Here is a 25,173-nt window from a genome sequence, read left to right on the forward strand (position 1 = left end):
AACCTAAAATGTGATCAGATCTTTATACAAGTCCTAAAACTAGATAAAGAGAACCCAATTAACACAAAAATATTATACTTGTTCATTTATTTATTTTGAAAAATGATCCAATATTACCTATATTTATTGGAAAAAGTATGTGAACCTTTGCTTTCAGTAATTGGTGTGACCCCTTTGTACAGCAATAACTTCAACAGTTACTGGAAACGTTTGGTTGATCAGTTCTCCACATCAGCCTGGAGAAATTTTAGGCCATTCGTCCTTACAAAACTCTGGGATGTTTGTGGGCTTTCTTGCACGAACTGTTTGCTACAGATCTTTCCACAACATTTCTATCGGATTAAGGTCAGGACTTTGACTCAGCCATTCCAAAACACAAATTTTCTTCATTTTAATCCACTCTGTTTTAGATTTACTCTTGTCTTCTGATCATTGTCTTGTTGCATTATCCAATTTCTATTAAGCTTCAGGTGATGGACTGCTATCCTGATAATCTCCTGTAATATGTTTTGATACAGTTTTGAATTCATTGTTCCCTCAACGACAGCAAGCTGTCCAAGCCCTGAGGCAGAAAAGCAGCCCAAAACCATAATGCCCTTCCACCATGCTTCACATTTGGGATGAAGTTTTGGTGTTGCTGTGCAGTGCCCTTTCCCATCCAAAGATAGCAGAGTGCATTTCTGCCAATAAGGTCAATTTTTATCTCATCTGTCCACACACATTGCCCCAGAAGTGTTGTAGAACATCCAGGTGGACTTTTGCAAACTTGAAACATGCAACGATGTTTTTTTGGAGAGGAGTGGTTTCCTCCATGGTGTCCTTCTATGAACACCGTTCTTGTTTAGTGTTTTTCTTATAGTGGACACATGAACAGACACTTTAGCAAGTTCTAGAAATTTTTGCTATTACCCTTAGGTCCTTTTTCACTTTCTTCAGCATTGCACTTTGTGCTCTTGCAGGATTGCATCTTTGCAAGATGCCCACTCCTAGGGAGAGCAGCAACAGTCCTGAGTTTCCTCTTTTTGTAGACAATTTCTCTTACTGTAGACTGATGAACACTTTAGAAATGCTTTTTGTGGCCTTTTCCAGCCTCATGCATCTCTATAATTCTTCTTCTAAAGGTCCTCTGAAAGTTGTTTTGATCAAGGCATGGTGCATGTAAACAGATCTTTCTTGAGAAAAGCAGACTGTGTCAGTAACTTGATTTTGTGTGTGTTTTTACTAGGGCAGGGCACCCCTACAACCCACACCTCCAACCCTCATCTCATTGATTGGAGCATCTGACTCCAAATAGCTTTTGGAGAAGGTATTACCCTAGAGGTTCACATACTTTTTCCAACAAATACATGTAATATTGGATATTTTTTCTCAATAAGTAAATGAACAAGTTTAATGTTTTGAGTTATTTGTTTACTTGGGTTCTCTATCTAGTTTTAGGACTTGTGTAAAGATCTGATCATATTTAGGTCATATTTATACAGAAATAGAGAAAATTCTACAAAGTTCACAAAACTTTCTAGTACCACTGTATGTTTCAAGGAATAATGTTGTAATCTATTCAATCGTTCCTTATAACTCAGGTCCTGCAGACCCAGCAACATCCTTGTAAATTATTATTTGCAGTGTTTATTTTCCATGTGAGACTGACAAGATCTCTTCTTTAAACCACTGCGAGCCTCATTACTCAGCCCAAACATATCACATTGGAGCCTTTGCCCAAATGTAGACCACTACTCTGGTAGTAATACAAACCAGCAGTCCCCAATCCCCACTTCGTTTTCAATTATCACCCCAGCTGCCAACATTTTCATCACTGCGCCTCTTTCTAAATCCACAGTCCAACATACCTGTCCTCTCCAATGATTTCCACCCCATCTTTTGATCTTGTTTTAAGCATCCTAATGTTAATTTAGATACAATTAGAGGTCTTATACTCAAGTATATGGCAATGAAAAATATCCTATAATGTTGAAGTACTAGTTTGAGAACAATCAGAGTAACTACCACCCTTACCCAACCAGGCCTGGTTGTGGGCCGATAATCAGCAATGGCACAAGAAAGCCCATAATTTAAACCACAACAAAAGAGAAGGAAAAGTTTGTTCCATGAATGAGGAACTATTCTTCGTAAAGTTCCAAGTTGCTATAATATAAAGCAGAAAGCAAACAAATATTTTGTGAGCTGCCAAAACAAATGAATTCAACTATTTTTGAACTGCAAATGAACGAAGTTCAAAAGTTAGTAGATTGCTCAGACAATCAAATATAAATGCTGATACTGGACATAAAATATACATTCTAGCCAAGATAGTAACTATTTTGGTTAAAAGAAAATAAAGCTTTCAGAAGGGGCTTTCCAACCCCACAAATTTTACCGAGAAAATAAATAGAGCTCACGTAACCAGTCTAATGCAAATATTAAAGACAAAAATTTGAAATCCTTGCTTCAAAAATATTTCATACCGTAATAGTCCTAGTTAATTTGAGGAAGTTTAAATCCTCTACCACGATAACGCTATTTCTCTTCATCTGTCATTTTTCTACATATTTGTTCTTCTATCTTACGCTGACTGTCCCCCCCCCACCCGATCAGTGATCACTCACTTTTTGTTCCTTAGTTCATTTGAAGAATCTTTTCCAGGATGTCCTCCCTCATTATTATGATAATGAACACTTAGTTAATACTGCATTGCCATTTCCTTTTTTAAATCCTGCTTGTCATACTTAAATGCGCAATGTGCTGCAACGTTCCTGCCCTGCCTACAACCATGTCTCAGCAATACGAACAATATGATACTCCTTCCCGTCTGCCTTTCTAGACAAACCTTGCATTAAAATAATGCAATTTAACCTTTCCACATACTTAATCAAACCTTTGTGTATTGTTTTAATGTATCCACTTACAAAAAAAACAAAGAAAAATTCGTATTAATTGCAACATACAAATCATGCAATCATCCCAACATGAAATAGTTAGTTGTTCCGCCTATTATGCCTGTGTTAACTTTTCCATATCTCACAGCAGAACTTTATCTCCACCTTCACATATTGGTTAAATTTTCTTTTTAAATTTATCAATGAATTGTTTCATTCAACCTTTAAACTAACATGATCCAAATAAATGAATCCCCCCGTACACATCTCAATCATTCACATCAGTTTGGGTTTTTTTTTCCCCACAGCTGCCTTAAGCTTGCGCCATCTAGTTTATCAACTATTCTGCCATGAGAAACTATTTTGCCTTTCCTACTTTTCAAATTCTCCACGGCTTTTAAACACAAACATTTCCTTGATCTTCACTGAGCCTAAAAAAAACAAATCCAGATCGTTACATTTATCCAATTACATCAAGTCTTCCATCTGTGACCATTCTAGAAAATTTCCCCTGCACCATCTAGAAAATGAATAGTGCAGAGCAAAAATGCAAAGTAAAAGTCCTCAATAAATGGTGTGGCTTTGACAAGACGCCACATGGCAGGATGATATGGAAGGCTAGGCCACATGGGATTCAGGAGTTAGTGAGGCGGACTCTGAAGTGCTAGATGATAGAAAGCAGAGGATGATGGGTAAAGGTCCAGCTGGAGGCCTGTGACTAGTCGGGTGCCCCCAGAGGTCAGTGCAATCACCTGGTATTCATTATTTATGTAAACAATTTGGATATGAATTACACAATTAGCAAGTTTAGTGATGATACTAAATTAGGGGGTTGTGTGATAGTGAAGCAGATTACAATGAATTGTAGAGATCTTGGTCAGTTAGGGAGATTGGTTGTAGACTGGTAAAATGATTTCAATTTAAGTATAAGCTGAAGCATTCTGAAAAGTCAAACCAGGGTGTAACACTTTTACGGTGAATTGTAGGGCACTGATGAGTGTTGTGAAACAGAGTGACCTGGAAGTACAAGTGCACAGTTCGCTGAAAGTGGCCATGCAAGTAGACAACGTGGTGAAGAAAGTATTTAGCTTGCTGGCCTTCATCAATTAGGAGCACGACATTATGTTGTAAGGCCAGTCAGAGGGTAGTAGTATCAGCACCAGACTTCGAGGCGAAAGGTCCCAGCTTTGAATTCGGCCAACTCCTTGCACGTTTTCTATCTGTACTGGGTTGAGTGTCAAGCTAGCATAAAGAAAACAGACAAATGCTGAGGAAATGGCAAAAAAATGCCACCTGATGTCCCACAAGGCACGAAAAAAAGGAACAACAACAACAACATTATGTTGCAGTTATATGTGTCATTGGTGAGGCTATACTTGGGAGTATTGTGTACAGTTTTGGTCACTCTGTTATAGGAAAGGCACTGTCAAGCCAGAGGAGATCTACGAGAATGCTCCTTGGACTAGAGGGCCTGAGTAATAGGGAGAGGTTGGCACACTGGACCTTAATACACGGAAGCTCAGGAGATTGGGGGGGGGGGGTGACCCCATAGGAGTTTATGAAATCATAAGGGTTATGTTGATAGTGGATGGTCATGGTCTTTACTTCAGGGTGGGGGTTCAAAATTTGAGGGCACAGATACAAGCGGGGGGGAGACCTGAGAGATAACTTCTTCGCAGAGGGTAATGAGTATCTGGAATGATCTACCAGGTGAAGTGGTCGAGATGGGTACAATTTCAATATTTAAGGGGCATTTGGAAAGATATATGAATGGGATGGGCTTAAAGGGTTATGAGCCAAAGGTGGGCAACTGTGACTAGCAGAGAGAAACCTGTGGTTGGAATGGACCATTTGGGCCTATGGCCTGTTTCTGTGCTCTGTTATTCTATGACTGTACAGTCAGGGCAGCGTGGCAGCGTAGTGGTTAGTGCAATCACTTTACAGCAGCAACGATCACCGATCAGGGTTCGACCCCCACCACTCCGTAAGGAACCTGTATAATCTCCCTGTGACCACATGAGTTTCCTCTGGGTGCTTCGGTTCCCTCCCACATTCCAGACGTATTGTTAGGGTTAGTGAGAGTGCGTGCACGCGCGCGATGCTGACACAGGAAACATGGTGACACTTGCAGGCTGCCCCAGCACAATCCTCAGCTGCTGGTCATTGACACAAAACAATGCATTTCACTGTATTCTTCGATGTACATGTCACAAGTAAAGCTGATCTTTATTAACGTCCCTTCTGAAATGTGGCACTCATAACTGGCCACAATAAAATCACTGCAACCTAGTCAATGACTGGGAAAATAAGTCCTTTTTTAGAAACAGTAGTAAGATTTGGAACATAATAACCAAAAGTGGAGTATTCGTATCAATACTAAGCTTAAAAAGGGAATTGCCTAAATACTGGGAGTGCACCAACAGAAGAATGGTATGAACAGAATTTCTCATTTAAAAACCTGGCACGTAGCTTTTGGGCCAGTCGATCCTTTATTTTGAAATGGAATCATTGATACCAAAGTCTATAGCACACCTTAAATGCAAACGTTGGGTTTATTTCAGTTAAAATCTTGAATAATATTGGAGCAGAGCTATGAAAAGTTGGTTCCAAACACGTACAATAATCCTCACCAATACATTTCAAAGAAACAAAAACATTACATAGCAAGGAGACAGCAACTTTTTAAACACTGAACATTCTATGAAGATTAAGGGCTTAGCCCTATACCTCACAAAATGAATTCTCATTCATCACTAATTGAACAATTCTTCATCACTAATTAAACAATCCTTCATCACCACAGATTTCACATCTTAGTTCACCTCCTTCCTCTAAATCTCCACACTATGGGCAATTCATGTTGCTCTCTTCTCCACAAAAAGCACAGCAGTACACTTCAACTGTCAGTCTCATGGCCCGGCAGAAAAAGCTGTGCATCTCAAAAGCTCAAGGTAAGTTTATTATCAAAGTACATATATGTCACCATATACTACTGAGATTCATTTTCTTTAGAATTGATCACAAAGCTGGACAATCAACCAATGTTCAAAAAGGGAGGTGGGGGGGGGGGGGGGAGGAACAAAATAAATATATAAATATTGGGAACAGGAGATGCTTGAGTGCAATGCTGTCCATTCTGTCAATGCCCACAGTTTTATTTCTGTTAAAATGATAAAAGGTATATTCAATCCATATATGTACTGTACGTTGCAAATCACAAACCATGTCCACTGGAAGAACTTGAGCCCTGGTGCTAGGCAAATAACCTCTTCCTTAATGTCAACAAAACAAAGAAGAAAACAAAGTTGCTAATAAAGGAGATGGCTATCAACTTCAGGAAAACTCATACTACTTACTCTTATATAAAGAGTAACTCACACTCTTATATAAATGAAGGATGCTGGAAAAGGGCCAGTAACATCATGAAGTACCCCAACCCACCCTGCTGATGGACTGTTTGTTTCACTCCCATCAGTGACGAGGCTACTTAGCATGCATGCAAGGATCACCAGATTCAAAGTTGATTACCTTCCGCAAGAAGTAAGGCTTATTAACACCTCACCCCTCCACACCCCTAACCATCATTACTTTATCATCTTCTCTCAGTCACCTTAGGTACAGACATTCCTGTGCCCAGCACCACTTTATTGACTCAAAAATCAATCGTGTACTTGAGAACACAACAACAGACAACCCTTCAGGAGAACATCTCACTCGACTTGAGTGATTACACTGCTACTCTGTGATTTCACGGATAAAGTTTGCTCAGCACCCCTATCCCAATCACTAGCCAAGTAATATTGCACAGGGCTTTGAAGAAATTAATCTCTCCTCTAAGAAGAACGGTTTTAGATCTGATATGGTCTGAACTAATAAAGCACCAATATGGAACTACTTTTTTTTTAGAAAAACTACTGCATAAGGGATTTAAAAAAAGATGTATATTATTAAGGACCAAAACAAATACAATGAAGCTGAAGTAGGAGAGAAAGATTTGAAGTTGGTGTCCAAAAGATATAAGAGCAGAATTAGGCCACTTGGCCCATCAAGTCTGTTCTGCCATTCCATCAAGGTTGATTTATTATCCTGCCTTCTCCCCATAACCTTTGATGCCCTGACAAATCAAGAACCCATCACCCTCTGTTTTAAATAGGCTCAATGACTTGGTCTCCATGACAGCTGTCCATGGCAGTGAATTCCACAGATTTACCACCCTCTAATGAAATTCCTTCCCATCTTTGTTTTAAATGGACGTCTCTCTATTCTGAGCCTGTGCCCTCTGGTCCTAGACTCACCCACTATAGGAAACATCCTTTCCACATCCAGCCCGATCCTTTCAATATTCTATAGGTTTCATTGAGATTCCCCCCCCCCCCCCCATTCTTATAATCTCCAGCAAGTACAGGTCCAGAACTATTAAACGTTCCTCAAGCATTAACACTTTCATTCTCGGAATCATTCTCACGAACCTCCTCTGGACTATCTCCAATGCCAGCATATCTTTTCCCAGATAAAGGGTCCAAAACTGCTCACAATATTCCAAGTGTGGTCTGACCAATGCCTGATAAAGCCTCAGCATCAAATCCTTGCTCTTATTTTAGTCCTCTCGAAATGAATGGTACATTGCATTTGCCTTCCTTACCACCAACACAAATTAACCTTTAGGGAATCCTGCACAAGGACTCCCAAGTACGCTTCACCTCTGATTTCTGAATTTTCTCCCCTTTTAGAAAATAGGCTGCACCTTTATTCCTGCTACCAAAGTGCATGACCATTCACTTCCCTACATTGTATTCCATCTGCTACTTCTATGCCCATTCTCCTGATCTGTCCAAGTCTTTCTGCAGACTCTCTGCTTCCATAACACTACCTGCCCTCCACCTATCTTTGTATCATCTGCAAACTTTGCCACAAAGTCATTAATTCTGTTATCCAAATCAATGACATATAATGTGAAAAGAAAATGGTCCCAATACCAACCCGTGTTACACTTGTCACCAGCAACCCACCAGAATAGGCCTCCTTTATTCCCATTCTTTGCCTCCTGCCAATCAGCCAATCTTCTATCCATGCTAGTATCTTTCCTGCAATGCCATAGGCTCTTATATTGTTAAGCAGTCTTATGTGCAGCACCTTGTCAAAGACCTTCTGAAGATCCAAGTAAACAACATACACAGACTCTCCTTTGTCTATTCTGCCTGTTATTTCCTCAAAGAATTTCAACAGATTAGTCAGGTAAGATTTCCCCTCAAGGAAACCGTGCAGACTTTGGCCTACTTAATCATATGCCTCCAAGCACCCAAAACCTCATTCTTAATAATTGAGTCCAACATTTTCCCAACCACTGACGTCAGGCTAACTGGCCTATAATTTTCCTTCCTCAGCCTCCCTCCCTTCTTAAAGAGTGAAGAATTGAGGCTGTCCATTGGTCAGGGTCAACCAGGGATGTCTCAATTGTCTACGTGATATATAAGCCAGGCAGTATGATATGGAGGGCAAGCTGTTTCCCATGTGGCAGGCTCCACCTCTCCACACAGGTTCCAAAGGAACTGCAGAGACCAATAGTTTGGCACCGGTGACGTTGCAGGACTTCCCAGTGTTGAACACAACATGTTTTAAGGACTCCAGTTCCAAATCCTTGGGGCTTAGTCCAGAAGCCTTCCCCGTCAGTGGGCATAGCGCAAGGCAGCGGAGGTTTGAGAGCAGTTTTCCTTCTCCTAGATGAGCTGATGAGCTTCTTCTGCCCGAAGCAACTGGTTTTAAGGCACCAGTAACCCACCTTCCACCATTCTTCTGTCAGTAGAAACTGTTCCGCCAAGCTTAGAAGCTGAGCCACTGGTAGATGCCAGGAGCTGGCTGGAATTAGTTGTCAGAGACTATCCGAGTTGCTTGCCACTGGGAGCATTTAATAGGTAGTGGCAGCTTATCCCAATCTATAATAACCTTTAGGAAATCCAGAGAGACATTTGCAATTTTTCCATCTTCTGGAACCAATCCAGAATCTGGTGATTATTGAAGGATCACTACAAATGTCTCCTCAATCTCTTCAGCTACCTCTTTCAGAACCCAAGGGTGTAGTCCATCTGGCCCAGGTGACTTATCTACCTTCAGACCTTTCAGCTTCCCAAGCACCATCTCCTTAGTTATAGCAACTACACTCACTTCTGCGCCCTGATACTCTTGAATTTTCTTGCATAATGCTAGTTTCTTCCACAGTGTAGACAGAGGGAAAATACTTAAGTTCATCCACCATTACTACCTCCTAAGCATCATTTCCCAGCTGTCCAACATCCATTCTTACCTCTTTTACTCTTTATATAGCTGAAAAAAACTGATATTTTTGACTAGCTTACCTTCATATTTCATCTTTTATCTCCTTGTGTTCCTTTTTGTTGCCTTCTGTTGGTTTTTAAAAGCTTCCCAATGCTCTCACTTGCCACTAATTTTTGCTATATTATATACCCTCTCTTTTGCTTTTATGCTGACTTTGACTTCCCTTGTCAGCCACGGTTGTGTCATCTTGCCTTTAAAATACTTCCTCATCTTTGGGATGTATCTGTCCATACCTCTGAAATGCTCCCAGAAACTGCAGCTATTGTTGTTCTGTCATCATCCCTACTAGTGTCCCCTTCCATTCAACTTTGGCCAGCTCCTCTCTCATGCCTGTGCATTAGCCTTTACTCCACCATAATTAGATTAGATTAGATTCAACTTGATTGTCATTGTACCGAGTACAGATACAAAGCCAAAGAAATGCAATTAGCATCTGACCAGAAGAGCAAAAGAATAGTATTATTTACAAATTAACTGCGAATAAAAAGTAAGTGCTACAGCATACAAATATAGAAGTACTGAGACAGTCCAATACGGGTGCAATATTGCTTAGCGCTATGATGTGAGGTTCAGCAGGGTCACAGCCACAGGAAAGAAGCTCTCCCTGAGCTGCTGGTGCGGGAGCGGAGGCTCCTGTAGCGCCTACTGGATGGGAGGAGAGTAAAAAGTCCACGATTAGGATGAGATGCATCCTTGATCATGCTTTTCACCCTGTCCAGGCAGCATTTATGGTAGACGTTCTCAATGGTGGGCAATTGGGTGCCGATAATCCGCTGGGCAGTTTTCACTACCTGCTGGAGTGCTTTGCAGTCCAATACAGAACAATTGCCATACCACACTGAAATGCAGTTGGTGAGTATGCTCTCAATGGTACAGCGGTAAAAGTCCGTCAGTATCCTGGGACAGAGGTGAGCTTTCTTGATGCTCCGCAGGAAATAAAGGCGCTGTTGCGTCTTTTTGATCAGGATAATACTGATATATTTGACTTTACCATTTCCCTTTCAAACTGCGGGGCAAATGCTATCATATTATGATCACTGCCTCCCAAGGGTTCTTTTACTTTTAAGGTCCCTAATCAAATCTGGTTCATTACACAACACCCAATCCAGAATTGCCATTCCCCTAATAGGTTCAACCATAAGCTGTTCAAAAAAGCCATCTAATAGGCACTCCACAAGTTTCCCCTCTGGTAAACCAACACAAACCTGATTTTTCCCCACTCTGCGTAGGTATAGAAATCCCCCATGACTATCGCAACATTGCCTTTATTACAAGCTTTTTCTATTTCCCTCATCCTTGCTACTGTTCTGGGGCCAGTATATAATTCCTAGAAGGGTCTTTTTACCCTTGCAGAGTCAAAGAACTTCATTTTAGTTCATTATGTTTTTATGCAGATATAACAGTATTTTTCAACTTGGTTCAAGTCACTTAGCATTGTAGATATTACAAAATGAGGAAGAAATATATTAATTGGGGAACATGATACAGGACCTTTCCTGGACTGGAGTCTGCATCAAATTAGTTAAAATATTAGAATTGGCACTGTGGATAACAGACAAGAATGCGTGCGTTGTTTATTTCACTCAAGGGAAGAACTAAAGTACTCCAATTACCACTTTCAGTGTGTTATCTGCCAAGGAATATAATTAAAATGCCAACTTCTATTCCTTAATAAAGTAAAATTGCCATATGTGCTAAAGCTGTACAATGTTCACTAGACAGTTTCTGAAGATCATATACACAAAATTCAAACTGTCAAAGTTGTGCAAAAATCAGCAACAAGACTATTCTTCAATGAAAAATGAGCTATGAGAGGCTACATATAGCTACACTGAAATTTTCATTACAATGAAACAGTATCAAGCAATATTTAAGCTATTGAACAGGATAAAAATGAAGTATACATGTCATACTGGACCTTCTACATGGAGATCCAAATATACTTAGATCTTCTAGATGAAGACCACATAGATTGGAAACAGCCATCAGAACAAATGAGTTATTTACCCCTAATGCAGAGCAACATCATCAGTTGAGTGCAACAACCGGGAATAGTCACTGCATCCAGGTCAGGACAATTTGAAAAGCTGCAAGAGGCTAAATCAAGTGGTTATCTACACTCACAATCTCCAACGAAAGCTGGAGTTATCATGTCAGAACAGAGATGTTATTAAGACAAAGATGGCTATTTGATACCCAGCTATATTGCTCTGTTTACAATGCTGCAACATAATAAAGTTACACTCAAATTTTGTTCTTGCTTTATGAAATGCAAATGGTTCAATACAGAGCATCAGATAGTATATTATTAATAAATACCACTCTCTGCAAACCCTGATACAGTCATGAAATTCCAATTCAAATCAAAATTTCAGCTTAACCTTTATGTTTATTTGCAAAAATGAGCAGCCTCTTTGCAATAGCGTGAGAGGCAGAGGGAATGTCTACATTACAGTAGTCTTCCATCTTGCACAAAAGAATAAGGAAAAACAAACAAAAAATCAGAAATGTATTCTCTTTGTCAAACCTAACACTTATTTAAGCAGCCAGAAGTCATGGTACATATTGGTACCAATGACATCGCTAGGAAAAGAGATGAAGTCTTAAAGAGAGAATATAGGGAGCAGGGTAGGAAGCTGAAAAGCAGGACCTCAATGGTGGTAGCCTCTGGATTGCTGCTTGTGCCATGTGCCGGTGAGAGATTTGGCAGATGAGTGTGTGGCTGAAGACATGATGCAGGAGGCAGGGTTTCAGATTTGTGGGTTGTGGATTATTACAATGTTTTCTGGGGAAGTGCTAGAGCAGTTGCGGAGGGTTTAAACTATTTTGGCAAGGGTATGGAAACCAGAGTGAAAGGTCAGAGGATGGGATGGGACGTTGGTATAAAGTCAGATGCAGCTCATGAGGAAGGATAGGCAATGGAAACAGCATGGGTTTAAATGTGTCTACTTTAATGCAACAATTATCAGAAACAACGGCGAAGAACTTAGAGCATGGATCAGTATGTAGAACTATTACATTTTTGCCATTACAGAGACTTGGCTATCACAAGGCGAGAAATAGCTGCTGGATGTTCTGAGTTTTAAATGTTTCAAAACGGATAGGGTAGAAGGTAAAAGAGGTAGGGGATTAGCATTGCAAATCTGCTACTAGACAATTATCCTAGGCAGCTGACAGATCGCTTGGGTGATTATTTCAGAGACAGTGACCACAACTCTCTGACCTTCACTGTAACGTTGGACAGAGGCAACAGCAGACAATATGAGCAAGCATTTAATTCAGCAAAGACAAATTATGATACTATTAGGCAGCAACTTGGGAGCATAGATTGGGAACAGATGTACACAGGGAAATGCAAAATGTGGAGATTGTCTAGGGAGCACTTGCACTTGACTAGGGTCTGGATAGGGTTTGTCCCATTGAGGCGGGGACAGAACGGTAGGTTGAAGGAATGACAGCTAACAAGAGATATGGAAAATCTAGTTAAGAGGAAGAAAGAAACATAGGAAGCAAGGATCATACAGGGCTCTAGAGAGTTGCAAGGTAGCCAGGAAAGAGATTTAAGAATTGACTTGGGACAGCTAGAAGGGGATATGTGGCCTTGTCAAGCAGGATTAAGGAACCCCCAAGGCAGTCTATACATATATATCAGGAGGATGACTAGAGTGAGGACAGTACCGATCAGGGATAAAAGAGAAACCTGGAGTCAGAGGTGGCAGGGGAGGCGCTTAATGAATATTTTGATTTTGTATTCACCAGTGAGAGGGATCTTGATGAATGTGAGGTCAGCAGGATGATATGCTGGAACATGTCGAAGTTAAGAAAGAGGACGTGCTGGAACTTTTGAAAAACATTAGGATAGAAAAGTCCCTGGGCCAGGTCGGGATATACCCCAGGTTACTACAGGAAGCGAGGGAATAGATGTTGCACCTTTGACAAAGATCTTGTGTCCTCAATAACCACAGAAGTAGTGCCAGAGGATTGGAGAGCGGCCAAGAGTTACAAAATACACATGGCCTAAGATGTTAACTGTCCTGTGCTATCATCAGTGGGATCATCAGTTGATCTGCCACCTGCCTTCAGGAGTTTCGGCCTGCTTATGATCAAGACTCCTTCGAGGTGGTGGGCCAGCAGGGCTAAAGCACCACCTCCCACTGGTGAGCTTAAAAACTTGGCATCTGCCTCTAACAGAGTTGTTGGTCACTTCCATCCAACAGATAGTCTACTCTTCAGGTGTCTATGCAACTACTGAAGGGTTTGCAAGATATGTATACACTGTCTGACTATCTGCCCCTCTGGACATACTTGGTCCACACCCATGCTGATCCTTTCTCTGCTGCCTCAGCTACAGCCCTGCTGGTTGACTTGATCTCTCTTCTAGTGAAGCCAAGGTCACGCAGCCACTTCTGGAGAGTGAACGCAATAAACCCATGGCAGCTTACTTCGAATGGATAGCATGAGACCTTCCACCCTCTGTCTCTGCACTCCGATCTCAACTCTGCATACTTGGTTAACTTACGCTCATGGGCTTCATCGATGTTGTCTTCCCAGTGGATTGTGAGTTCACCAATAACCGCTTCTCTACTGGTGTCAGACCATACGATTATATCGGGACGCAATGTGGTGAAAGCTATTTGCTCCGGGAAACTGCCTTTCCCGTCCAAGTCAGCCTTGACACACCAATCGTTGGCTGAATAAAGTATGCTTGATTGTGAGCCTATGCTGCACGCCCTTGACTTGGAGCATTCTTTCACAAATGATATGCGATGTTCTGTGTAGCATGGGGCATGAGATAAGTTGTGCTGCAGTACTTTCTGCTCAGCCGCTTCTGTTACAACTTTGAGAACGTTGTTATGTCTCCACGTGTACATGCCGCTGGAAAGATTGACTCTGCATGCACTCAAGATATGTTGAAGCGTTCCCTTCTCGCCACAAGTAGCACATCTGTCTGTCTTATCTTCATACCAGGTGCTGAGGTTGGCAGGTGTTGGGAGCAGATCGTACACTGCTCTGCATAAAAAAGAAATGCGGAGCGGTTCCATCTGCCACAGAACATTCCAAGATAGGTGTCATTGTTCAACACTTTCCCACCGGGTCCAAGCCCCTTGTTTGGCCAGGCCAGCTGCTTTAGTTAACCTCTCCTCCTCTTCTACCTCTCGTATTTCTTGTGTTACAAGCTCACGGCGCTCCTTACCTGTAGAAGATGACCACCACTTGTGGGTTGACCATCCAAGTCCATGGCGGCCTAGCTGGATAGCCCCAACCGTCTCCTTGTGCTTCAATCTGCACTCTGCCTCATCAACTGCTACACAGGCTGACCACTTCCTGCCTGATCTCACATCCGGCTGGGTGTTCTTGATGACAGGGTCTTTTGAGTCTCGAAGCGTCAAGAATGATCTTACCTTGGCTACCTTGACCTCCTCAACAAGGGATTGCACTGGGATGGTAAGCCAATGTTATTCCTTTGTTTAAGAAAGCTAATAGGGATTATCATGGGAATTATAGATCAGTGAGTCTTATGTCTGAGGTGAGATTTTTGAGACAAGATTTATGAGCATTTGGAGAAGCATATTCTGATTAGGCATAGTCAACATGGCTTTGTGAGGAGCAGGTCATGCCTCACAAGCCTGAGTGAATTTCCTGAGGAAGTGAATAAATGAATTGATGAAGGTAGAGTAGTTGATGTGATGCTTATGGATTTTACTAAGGCATTTAACAAGATAAAACTCCATGGGAAGGTTATTCAGAAAGTCAGAAGCCACGGGATTTGAGAAACTTGGCTGCAAGGATTCAAAACTGGCTTGCTCACAAAGGCAGGGTGTGGTAGGAAATGAAGTATATTCTGCCTGGAGTTCGGTGACCAGCAGTATTCTAGAGGATTCTGTTCTGGGGCCCCTGTTCTTTGTGATTGTTATAAATAACCTGGATGAGGAAGTGGGTTACTAAGTTTGCAGATGATGCAAAGGTTGGTAGTATTGTAGATAGTTTAGCTTGCCATAGATTACAACAGAACATTGACAGGATTCAGAGCTGGGCTGAGAAGTAGCAGATGGAGTTTATTCCAGAAAATTATGTAATGATTCACTTTGTAAAGTTGAACTTTAAGGCAGAAGACAGGGTTAATGGCAGGGTTCTTAACACTGTGGAAGAAAAAAGGGATATTAGGGTTCACATCCACAAGTCCCTCAAAGATGCAGTGCAAGTTGATAGGGTGGTTACAAAGGTTTAGGTGCGTTGGCCTTCACTAGTCAGGAGATTGACGTCAAGAGCTGAGATATAATATTGCAACTCTATAAAACTAAGGTTAGACCACATTTAGAGTATTGTGTTGAGTTCTGGCTGCCTTATTATAGGAAGCTTTAGGAAGGGTGCAGAGGAGATTTACTAGGATGATGCCTGGATTTGAGAGCATGTCTTATGATGATAGGTTGAGCGAGGTAGGGATATTCTCATTGGAATGAAGGAGGACGAGAGGTGACTTGACTGAGGTGTACAAGATAACAGATAGAGATTGAATGGACAGCCAAAGACATTCTCCCACGGTAGAAATGGCAGACACAAGGGAGCACATCTTTAAGGGGTGTGATGGAAAGTATGGGGGGTGGGGGTGGGGGGAAAGGAAGATGTTGGAGGCTGGTTTTCCTTTTTTTTTATATACACAGAATGGTAGGTGCATGGAAGACAATGCAAGGGGAGGTGGTAGAGGCAGATATATTAAGGATATTTAAGAGATTCTAAGGGATATGGATGAAGGTAAAATGGAGGGCTGTGAGGGAGGGAAGGGTTAAATTAATCTTGGAGTAAGTTAAAGCATCAGCGTAACATCATGGGCCAAAGGGCCTATACTGTGTATGTATTGTGCTATGTTTTCCACCAAGGAGATAGAGTATCAGAATCCTTTTCTAGTAAAGTTTACCCAAAATCAGTATTATGTTTTGGGAGTACAAATAATCTGACAATGTATTTGCTGTCCTCCTGCTTCCTCCCTTAATTTCACTGCATATACATAGGAAGCCAACACTATTTGCCCCAAGATCACTATAAAGCAAGCTAGGGAGAACAGCATCCTGAATCAGGGTCTGTGTAACTAGGGGCTGTTAGGTGGCAAGTTCTTGCACTTTGATTTAGCAACAGTGAAGGGTTGATATTTAAAAAGCTGCAGATGCTAGAACCCCAAAATAAAAGCAGAAAGTCCCAGCAAGACTGAAAACAATGAAAACTTAATATTGGCATGAAGAGGCTTCTAGAGAATTTCAATGGGTTGTTTAGAGCTAACTGCATTAGTGTGAGATTGAAGTCACAGTGATATGGTAGCAGGCTTCCTTCTTCAAAGGAAGCTGGCGAACCAGGATAATTTTTAATTTAATGAAAGCTTAATGGCAATTTAACAACTTCATGCTTAATTTACTGAGATCAGGCGCCACAGTAAGAGCAGTCAGCGCAATGTTATTAAAGCTTGGAGCGTCAGAGTTCAATTCCGGCATCCTCGGTAAGAAAGTTTGTATGTTCTCCCCATGGAACATGTGGGTCTCCTCCAGCTGCTCTGGTTTCCTCGCACAGTGCAAAGACATACATACCAGTTAGTAGGTTAATTGGTCATTGTAAATTGCCCTGTGATTAGGCTGGGTTAAATAGATGAGTTGATGGGTGGTGCTACTCAAAGGGCCTGTTCCACACTGTAACTAAATAAATCAGTGCTTTATTTTGCAGAATTTTAAATTCACTGGCTGCCTGGGTCAGATTTAAACACTGTCAAAATCATAATCCAAATGCTTAGAATTTGCGAGCCACAGAACCCAAGGAGACGTCAGATTGTGCATCAGGGGAGAGGGATATAAAACAAAATGAGCAAGGGCAGTCAAGACATATTGCAAGGCACAGTTCACCAGGTGACATTGGATTGTGCAGAATTAGATACTCGACAAGGGCCTATAAAAAGGAGTTAGGTTTAAGCAGAGCACCACTGTGTGAGTGAGCCAGTGCTTGAGTGAAAAACTGAGGCTTTGGCTCAAGAGATTTAAGCGGTGCAAATGTTGTAGGTAGATCTTTTCCATTTAATTTTCTTTCTTTCTTATTGCAGTTAAGGCAGAGGAGATGCCAGATAGTGGATAGTGGAATGTTTCTCTTGTGGGATGTGGAAAGGCAGGCCCAGCGTCCCTGATGACTACACCTGCAAGAAGTGCATACCGCAGAAGCTTTTTCCTTAACAGATCACGTTAAGGAATTAAGAGCTGGAGCTGGATGAATTCAGGATCATTCAGGACTGGAAGCTCAACGAATTGTCTGTGATTCCATTGTTTGGGAGGCTGAGAGGTGATACAGGGTGGTACTTACACCCAAGGTAATTGGGTGATTGTCAGAGGAGGAAAGGGTGTAGACAGCCAAGTTAGAGAACCCTAGCAGCCATTCCCCTCAATAACAGGTATACCAGTTCAGATATAGTTTTTTTTTGGGGGGGGGGGTGGATGATTAAATAGAGGAAAGTGACAGCAGTCAGCTTTCTAGCACCGGGTCTGGCTTTGTGACTCAGATGGGAAGTGAGGGAGAAGAGGTGAGCCGTAGTAATAAGGGATTCAATGGTTGGGGAGTACAGACAGAGGTTCCGTGGACAAGAGCGAGATTCCCAGATGTTATGTTGCTTCCTGGGTGCCAGGGTCAGGAACATCTTGGATTGAGTTCATAACATTCTTAAATGGGAAGGTGAGCAGGCAGAGGTCATGGCCCATATCGCTACCAATGACATGAGTAGGAATGGTGACAAAGTCCTGCAAATTGAGTTCAGGGAATTAGGTGCTAAGTTAAAGGGCAAGACCTCCAGGACTGTGCACTCAGAATTGCTCCCCATGCCACATAATAGTGAGGCCAGAAATAGGAATATAATACAGGTTAACATGTGGCTAAGGAGATTGTGCAGGAGGAAGAGCTTCAGATTTTTGGATCATTGGGCTCTCTTTGAGGGAAGGTGGGACCTGTACAGATGAAATGGTTTGTACCTGAACTGGTACAGTTTCCTTTCTTGAAGGAAAGCTTGCTTGTGTTACACGGGTGGGTGGGGGTTAAATTCAAGTTGCAGGGGGATGGGAACCAGAACACCAGAGCAGATAGTTAAGCAGTTTTGGGAAAAGATGATGTTAAGCCTACATACAAAGTTAGGAATCAAAAGGTTGAACACGGTGGGACTAATGTTCTGAGTAATGTATACTTTAACGCAAGGAGTATTGTAGGAAAGGTGGATGAGCTTAAGGCATGGACCAGCACTTGGAATTATGATACAATAGCCATTAGTTACAGGAGGGGCAGGACTGGAAGCTCAGTGGTCTTGGGGTCCCATTGTTTTAGATGAGATAGAGCAGGAGGAATTAAAGGGGAATGGTTGGCATTACTAGTCAGGGAAAATGTCAGAACAAAGCTCAGACAGAATAGGCTGGAAAGGGATGACCATGGGATTATATTATAAACCACCCAAAAGTTAGCAGCATTTAGAGCAACAAATCTGTAGATTGCAGACTTGCAAGAAACACAAGGCAATGATGGTAAATGATTTTAACTTTCCACATATCAGCAGGGACTATAATGCTGTTAAAGGGTTGGATAGGATAGAGTTTGTCAAATGTGTTCAGGAAGGTTTCCTTAATCAATACATAAAAGTCCCAACCAGAGAAAGTGTGATACTAGATTTCCTATTAGGGAGTGAGACAGGGCAGGTGACAGAAACTTGTGTAGGGGAATCTCTGCACCTAGTGATCATAGTGCCATTAGTTTTGAGATAATTATGGAGAAGGATAGGTCTAGTCCTCTAAGTTGGAGAAATGCCAATTTTGATGGTATCAGAAAGGATCCGGCAAGAATGGATTGGTTCAGGATGTTTTCTGGCAAAGGTGTGCTTTACAAATGGGCCTTCAAAGATGAAATTTTGAGACTACAGAGTTTTTGTGTTCCTGGCAGAATAAAAGGGTGGATAACAGGCTTGTGGAACCTTGGTTTTCAAGTGTTATTGAGGCCATGGTGAAACACAGAAACATAGAAAATAGGTGGAGTAGGCCATTTGGCCATTCAGTACGATCATGGCTGATCATCCAACAGAACCCTGTACCTGCCTTCTCTCCATACCCCCTGATCCCTTCAGCCACAAGGGCCACATCCAACTCCCTCTTAAATATAGCCAATGAACTGGCCTCAACCGTTTCCTGTGGCAGAGAATTCCACAGATTCACCACTCTCTGTGTGAAGAAGTTTTTCCTCATCTCGGTCCTAAAAGGCTTCCCCTTTATCCTCAAACCGTGACCCCCCCGTTCTGGACTTCCCCAACATTGGGAACAATCTTCCTGCATCTAGCCTGTCCAATCCCTTTAGAATTTTGTATGTTTCAATCAGACTCCCCCCCCCCAATCTTCTAAATTCCAGAGAGTACAAGCCCTAGTCGATCCAGTCTTTCATCATATGAAAGTCTTGCCATCCCAGGAATCAATCTGGTGAACCTTCTTTGTACTCCTCCTATGGTAAGAATGTCTTTCCTCAGATTAGGGGACCAAAACTGCACACAATATTCCAGGTGTGGTCTCACCAAGGCCTTGTACAACTGCAGTAGTATCTCCCTGCTCCTGTACTCGAATCCTCTTGCTATGAATGCCAGCATACCATTCGCCTTTTTCACCACCTGCTGTACCTGCATGCCCACTTTCAATGACTGGTGTACAATGACACCCAGGTCTTGTTGCACCTCCCCTTTTCCTAATCCGCCACCATTCAGATAATAATCCGTTTTCCTGTTCTTGCCACCAAAGTGGATAACCTCACATTTATCCACATTAAATTGCATCTGCCATGAATTTGCCCACTCACTTAACCTATCCAAGTCACCCTGCATCCTCTTAGCATCCTCCTCACAGCTAACACTGCCGCCCAGCTTCGTGTCATCTGCAAACTTGGAGATGCTGCATTTAATTCCCTCGTCTACGTCATTAATATATATTGTAAACAACTGGGGTCCCAGCACTGAGCCTTGCGGTACCCCACTAGTCACTGCCTGCCATTCTGAAAAGGTCCCGTTTTATTCCCACTCTTTGCTTCCTGTCTGCCAACCAATTCTCTATCCACATCAATACCAAACCCCCAATACCATGTGCTTTAAGTTTGCAAACTAATCTCCTGTGTGGGACCTTGTCAAAAGCCTTTTGAAAATCCAAATATACCACATGCACTGGTTCTTCCCTATCCACTCTACTAGTTACATCCTCAAAAAATTCTATGAGATTCGTCAGACATGATTTTCCTTTCACAAATCCGTGCTGACTTTGTCCGATGATTTCACCGCTTTCCAAATGTGCTGTTATCACATCTTTGATAACTGACTCTAGCATTTTCCCCACCACCGATGTCGGGCTTACTAGTCTATGATTCCCCGGTTTCTCTCTCCCTCCTTTTTTTAAAAAGCGGGGTTACATTAGCCACCCTCCAATCCTCAGGAACTAATCCAGAATCTAAGGAGTTTTGAAAAATTATCACTAACGCATCCACTATTTCTTGGGCTACTTCCTTAAGCACTCTGGGATGCAGACCATCTGGACCTGGGGATTTATCTGCCTTTAATCCCTTCAATTTACCTAACACCACTTCCTTACTAACATGTATTTCCCTCAGTTCCTCCATCTCACTGTACCCTCTGTCCCCTACTATTTCCGGAAGATTATTTATGTCCTCTTTAGTGAAGACAGAACCAAAGTAGTTATTCAATTGGTCTGCCATGTCCTTGTTCCCCATAATCAATTCACCTGTTTCTGGCTGTAAGGAACCTACATTTGTCTTAACCAATCCTTTTATTTTCACATATCTATAAAAGCTTTTACAGTCAGTTTTTATGTTCCCTGCCAGCTTTCTCTCATAATCTTTTTTCCCTTTCCTAATTAAGTCCTTTGTCCTCCTCTGCCAGTCCTCAGGTGTGCCACTTTTTCCGGCTAATTTGTATGTTTTTTCTTTGGAATTGATACTATCCCTAATTTCCCTCGTCAGCCACGGGTGCACTACCTTGCCTGATTTATTCTTTTGCCAAACTGGGATGAACAATTGTTGTAGTTCATCCATGCGATCTTTAAATGCTTGCCATTGCATATCCACCATCAACCCTTTAAGTATCATTTGCCAGTCTATCTTAGCTAATTCACATCTCATACCTTCAAAGATATTGGAGGAGGAGGAGGAGTGGAATAGGCAAGAAGGAACAATTGAGGTACTACAGGAGCATAAGAAATGCAAGAGACCACCTGTAAAGGAAATCAAGAGGGCCAAAAGAAGGCATGAAGTTGTTCTAGGAAACGAGGTGAAGGAGAATCTCAAGAGCTTCTATAGAAATATGAAGAGCGAAAGGACAGCAAGGAAAAAATTGGTTTTGTACGCTTTAGGTACAGAATAGGCAGCAGTACTGCGAGATGGACTAACAAGCTGGTCGATCGCCAAACAGCACAAATTGGTTAACCTGACTACCTCCTGCAAACATTTTCCCCATTCAATGGTGTGATACATTTACGGGCATAAAGACAAGAAAAACAGTAGCTACCACACTTGGACAGCATAGTGCTCCAGCAGGTACAGCCCACTGCCTCACTGCGCCAGAGACCCAGAGTTCGATCCTGAACAACTGTGTGGAGTTTGAACATTCTCCCAGAGACTGTGTGGGTTTCCTTCCACATCCTAAATGACTTGTGTGCTGGCAGATTAATTGCCTCCCTTATGTTTGTGATTGGTCGAATCTCAGGGGAGTTGGGCTGAAGCCTCACAGGGGCTTGAATGCTTTGTAGATAAAAGTAATTGTAGTTAATTTGAAGTTGTAAATATTTTTGTGAACACCTGATTATTGTATGTATTTTTCTTAAAGAATAATCTTTTATATACTTGTTAAAAATAAATAATTTTAACAAATTCTAGAATAAATTCCAGATATGATATGCTAAAGTACAATTAAAAAACAATTGGATACACTATAGAAACTTTAAAGTATGTCAACCCTAAAAGCAATGTGAATAGGAATGTACCAAATACGTATATTGTACCTCCCATTTTAACAAGCGCATATCCATAAATGACACAAGACCTGAAGGTGCATATTTATTTGCCATGAATACTTTAGTTGTGAATTCACTCACACAAATTTGAAATAATAAGCTTAGATATCAAACATATATTCACAATTTAACAGAGAAGGGCCAATTTTGTCAAACTCAGACTCAAGAAACTGAAGTTCTTGTCAATGAATCCCAACACTTGCTCTTTGTCTTTACGTTCCAAATTTCCACTTTAAACTGTCAGGATGCTGTCAGACATCTTGTCTTAAAAGAGTTTTAATCCCTGCACTAAAATGATGTTTCTTCATCAGTAACTTTGTAAGCTCTGCTCCTTCAAAACCACCACCATTCACAACCATTGGCTCAAGCCAAACTAGGGACTGCAATTCTCAAGACTTGTTTGAAAGAAAATTCAGTTTCTAACCCATCACTAAAAGTTAACAATATGTTCTCCGAATGGTGTTGATTTCCAGTAATTTCACTTTATGCTCCCATGATGAAATCTAATCCTAATCCTTCTGTATAGCTGTAAACTGCTTAATTTATTTCCCTGAAGAGCAAATTGTTCTGCCTTTTATTTATCATTTACCAACACTTACACAGGATTAGAAAAACCAACTGTGTGCATTCCTCTCTCATATATCTGACTTCATACATACTACCATTCTACCCCCTACATCTGACTTACAGCCACTAACTTACTAAACCTCGCCCTTCCAAATCCTAACTACTTGGCCTTATCAGTTTACCTTGCATCTCCATGAAACAATGAGAATAAGCACCATATATTTGAACTATGAATTTTTATCAAACCAAGATGCATATGGAAATAAAATTTAGGACACGTGCACCCCTGAATGCCAGTACTAGTTATTAAAAGCACACATCTGAGATATCCTCATGTTATATTGTTGGTCAATTATGACCTTGAATAGTAATGGTTGAGTAACGGTTTTCATTATCATGATATAGACATTGCACAAGGAATCTGACACAATTCAGAAGTGGACTATGGGACACCCATATATAACATGCCTATAATGACACCACACCACAATATGCATTAGCTTCATAGTGAAGTAATGAATGGGAAGATTTACCTTAGCTATAAACTTACAAGGCATCATAGATTTAAAGTAAGTTGTCCTTCAAGGATTACTAACATGACCCACAGCATATTTAAGGTACTAAGTGTATTAACTGCATAAGATACTGAATGTTAAGTCATCATTATTTATCATTATTATTGTTTTTATTTATTTTTTCTCTTCTATATTATGTATTGCATTGAACTGCTGCTGCTAAGTTAACAAATTTCATGTCACATGCTGGTGATAACAAATCTGATTCTGATTCATTTATCATTATACGACACCAGATAATTTACAATTTTTAATTAGTATTTCTCTCCCATTCGTTATACCCGTTTTCCATTTGAAATCAATTTGATTGGAATCTTGTCCATTCATTCAATAGTTTCATTTAATATCAGGGAACATATACAATATACAACCTAAAATTCTTGCACTTCACAGATATCCACAAAAACAGAATAGTACCCCAAAGAATGAGTGACAGTAAAAACGTTAGAACCCCCAAGCCCCTTCCCTGTATCATTTTATATACAGAAGAATAAATGTAGGGAGAACCCATTATTTATTAAAGCAAATGAAATTAAGTTCAGGCAAACATGTGTACCACGCAACATTTATTATTTTAAAGGCCTAGATAAAAAATGCATTATGTCATAGTTGATCATTATATTACTTTTACTTGTGTTATCAACATTTTGCATAGAAGAATTTAAAGTATGTTTGGCAGTGAACTAAAAGGCAGTGGACCAAACCTTAGAAAAATATGGCTAGCTAATAAAAAGTGGTTAAATTACATGATCTACTTTCTGCTGCACCCTGTACAGGACACCCAGGATGATCATGGATTATAAAATAATTCCTTCAAATACAACTCTCAGGCTACACAATTATTGTAATCCCTATCCCTGCTACACGGATGTGAACACATATCAAACCTCTCAATGTTTTTTTTACGATTGACATAGCATCCTTCAGGAATCTCCGTGCCACATTCCATACTATTCTGAACAGTGTGAATACATAACCCACCAGCAGACCTCCATTCACACAGTCTTCAATCAATTGAAATAGGAGAGATATGATGGCCAGGCTTTCAGTTTGCTTTCCCAATTTTCCTGAATTATTTTTCAAAAAGTGTCAGCTGATCTCCACAAAACACACTGCTTCTCCTCTTACTTTTTCTATGTGAATTGTTTCTCAACATGAAGCAGGGCAGTATTCTACAATCACCAACTAGTGGAACTTTGCCAAATAAAAACTCCACGAAACAGGAAGTGTCTGCACATTATTCTATCATAAGCCTCACGGAAATAGCCACCTGGCACACATACAGGTTACAGCTCCAACATACTAGTAAAGCAGAAATATTGAATAATTTTCCGTGTCTGGCCAACATCACCAACGCTCTGACATAGCTCAGGTGATTATATTAAATTCCTTCTCTCTCTCCCGAATTCCTGTTAATGGTTACCTAACAGATATTCTTATAATACAATCAGCAGACTTTAATCAGAAAGCAACCATCACACATGATGAAATGGCAGAGCAGACTCAATGGGGCCAAATAAATGGCCTAATCCTTCTTCTATATCTTATGGTCTAACATCTGAGGAGAGAAATGTACAGTTAACATTTTGGGTCTCAACACTTTGACCCAGTCCAGATGAAGGCTCTTGGCTCAAAACATAGACTGTCCATTTCTCTCCACAGATGCTGCCTGACCCGCTGAGTTGCTCCAAGCTATTAACTATTGTATACGTGGAGGGTCTCTGACTTGAAATGTTGCCAGTTTCTCTTTCCATAATGCAGCCACAC

General features: G+C 41.1%; 1 protein-coding gene across 3 annotated transcripts in view; it reads right to left on the reverse strand.

The window, feature by feature from the left end:
• Positions 1 to 25,173, reverse strand: part of LOC140211624 (guanine nucleotide-binding protein subunit alpha-14) — a 139,517-nt gene that overhangs the window by 111,633 nt on the left and 2,711 nt on the right. The window contains exon 1 of one of the 3 annotated variants that reach the window (XM_072281559.1): positions 2,463 to 2,483. The exons of the other annotated variants lie outside the window; for them this stretch is intronic. The gene's annotated coding sequence lies outside the window, so the exon portion shown is untranslated. Of the gene's footprint in view, positions 1 to 2,462; positions 2,484 to 25,173 lie in introns of those variants that run through there. 3 annotated transcript variants of the gene reach the window in all.

Source organism: Mobula birostris, chromosome 17 (genome assembly GCF_030028105.1).
Source record: "Mobula birostris isolate sMobBir1 chromosome 17, sMobBir1.hap1, whole genome shotgun sequence".
In the NCBI taxonomy this organism is placed as follows: domain Eukaryota; kingdom Metazoa; phylum Chordata; class Chondrichthyes; order Myliobatiformes; family Myliobatidae; genus Mobula; species Mobula birostris.